This window comes from Entamoeba invadens (genome assembly GCF_000330505.1).
Source record: "Entamoeba invadens IP1 unplaced genomic scaffold scaff_1105074725689, whole genome shotgun sequence".
Lineage (NCBI taxonomy): Eukaryota > Evosea > Mastigamoebida > Endamoebidae > Entamoeba > Entamoeba invadens.
In genome coordinates, this window is record NW_004440380.1 from 195,494 (window position 1) to 198,727 (window position 3,234).

A 3,234-nucleotide genomic window follows, 5' to 3' on the forward strand; every position below is an offset into this window, starting at 1 on the left:
AAAATTAAAAATGATTCGAGTTTGATTCACAATGAACTATCAAAAAATAGCCTGGTTTTTTTTACGTACTTTCAGTGTATTATAACAGTGTTTCAAATTTGTGTTTATTCAAAAAACAAATATACTATTATATAAACTATATATATATAGTTTAATTATTTAACTATTTTTTTTACTTGTAATAGTTTATCAAAACCCAATTTCTAAAAATAGTTCAAATTTTCATAATACAAATTTTATAATATAGTAAAGTATAGTAAAAACATTCAGAGATTTGCATTTTTTCCAGATTAATGTTTATTTTTTGATCAATTTATTTTCTTTTATATCTATAATACTCACGAGTCAAATTCAATTACGTTTTTGTGAATATGCTACATTATAGCTCGGTTGTGTGTATAATATCACCATTTTTTAAATAAGTTCAAAAACAATAAAAAAGTCAATATATACTTTTTTGACACATATCTTTTTTATGAAGTTGTAAATAAAAACAAAAATTTTGATATGCAAACGAATGTACATCAACAGTACTATAATGTATCACTGCTTTATTAAATACTGAAACATTATACAAAGAAGTTACAGAATGTGTTTTTTTTCATAACAATCATTATCAATTATAATAAAAATTTATTATATTTTTAATATTTGTTTTTTTTACAAATTTAAAAATTATATAACTTAAATTAAATATTTTTAATAAAAATATTCATAAAAACACCACCAACAAACTATAATTATTATTATAATTATATTAATATAAACTATTAAGATAACTTAAGTTGTTAAAAAATTAAGTGGGTTTTATATCCACCATTATTTTCTCAAAAAATTTTTATGAAAACTTAAAATTAAGATAAACAAGTTCAAATATTCAAACTCAACACAAACAACAGAGATTTGTTTGTGTTGAGTTTTTGCGGATCCCCATTACCGTAAGGCAATTTTATTTATTTATTTATACACATAACGCATATAAATCAACAATTAGATAATGCAAATTACGCGCGACTAATGTTTGTTTGTTTTTAATGTGTTATTTATTATGTTTAAGTAGCTGATAAATACAATTTATTAACTATTAGAAATGGGTTTAAAGTAGATATAAATTATTGATTTATTATTAGTATTTTTATGGTTAATAAACTATAATAACAATCTATAGTTTAGATACTATATTAAACTAATCAGTAATTAATTGTTTAAAAGATGTATTAGGAAGTGAACCTTATATCATATTTTTTAATCTAAACATTTAATAAATTATATTAAAATCAAACTAAAAATATGTTCAAAAGCTAATTAATCACTTCATTAGAAACATCAGGATAATATATATTAATTTTTAATTTCCTCATAATTTATATTTGTTATTTAAGGTTAATTTCATGTAGTTTTTATATTGTATTTTAATTATAAGAACATTCTTAATTAACCAAAAAACTGAGACTGAACCTTATTAAATTCAATAGCTTTTCAAAGAAGAAAAAAATGGGTGCGGATTTCTCTACAGGTGTGGGTTTATCTCCTCACTTTACTTCTTCTTCTGACAAAAATAAAAAGTAATTTTGATTCTTTAAAACTTTTCATTTGTCTAAAAATTGATTTAATTTCACAAAGTCGTCATTCACTTGATTCTATTGAAGAAAAAAGTAGAAGAAAAGCAAACATTTCCAGTTGGCTTGATTAAGCACTTTTATTATTTCCAAAACTTCTTACAAAATTTTTATTGATTCAATAAAAAATGTGCTGGTACAACTATCGACTTCGCGTTTAGGAGAAATTCTGGTTATTCTACTTACATCCCCAAATTACATAATATTTAATATGCAGTTGATGGAAGAGATCAGTCTGTAAATCTCCTCAGAATAAAATAAGTTTGAGCTTATTTGGTCAACAAAATATTTTCTTCCTACTAGAGTAATCACTCTGGTTTAAAAACGAAGTAGATTGTGAACTATTTGGGAATGGCGGTCAGTGTGATTACACAGATATCATGCGCGATGAACGACGAAAGTGTATTAAAAATTTACTTTTTGGAAACACGTGTTAAAGCTGGGCAATTACTTTTGGCAGATGGAGGATATTCTTCGTGTGACTGTTGTGTCATTCCACAAAGAGAAAATCCCAACATATAATACACAACAGAACAAAAACAGTATTTGGATGAATATAACAATGTTCACTCGATGCTAGGAAATTTATCCCAGGACGAGTTCTCCCATTTTTGTAGTATTTATAAAAATGTTGTTTAAATAATAATTACAATCATTTATTTGTTTTATTTTTAACTATTTTAAGCTACTATATAGTGTTTAAAGCATAAAAACAAGTTTTTATTATTATAATTGAACAAATATGGTTATTTTTTTATCAATAATATCAATAAACATGTAAATATATTTTTGGAAATTTTGATCGAGTTATTTAAAATAAAAATCAAAAAATGCATTTTAACACATTTCGCTGCACAAATCAATGGAAAATATATTTGCAAATAATTTATTTTACTATACTGATGTTGTCACAAAGGCAAAAAAGATTCAATAATTCATCATCAGCAACAAAAATATAATCAAACTATTTTAAATAGAAACTAAAACATAATAAAATGAAAGTTAAAAATAAAATTTTTGTATGAGTAGGTTTTTTGTAACGTGTTAGTTATGTTAAGATTGCCAAAAATGTGTATGAGGCATTTTAAGTTTTATTTTTTTGTTTTTTTTATTGAAAAAAAGGTAATTATTTTGTGTTGTGTTTTTCTTTTGAATATATATTAATATAAAAGTGAAGTATTTATAAATTATTTTAAAATAAAGATGGATCATACTATATAAATCGGTTATTAAAATAGTTCAAAATCCAAAACTAATACCAAATATTTATTACAATCGAACAAAACACAAAAAAACAAAATCGTTTTATATTATTATACATTTAAATCAACAATTATTTACATTGATATATTTTTTTAATTCGAAAACAAGTTAAAAAGAAAGGTTTTCTGTTCATAACATGAGATAATCGATATATAATACCAATAAAAAACTTAAAATAACAATCAAAATTACTAACAAATGGACAGTCCAACTCAAGAACACAAAGTTGAATTTGTTTATTTAACAAAAAGAACACTTTTACCTTGTTTTGAAGGTTATATTTTTTATTCAAAAGACTCTTCACATAAACGGTATAGTTGTCAAGATTGTGGAATAATTATTACACTTGTAA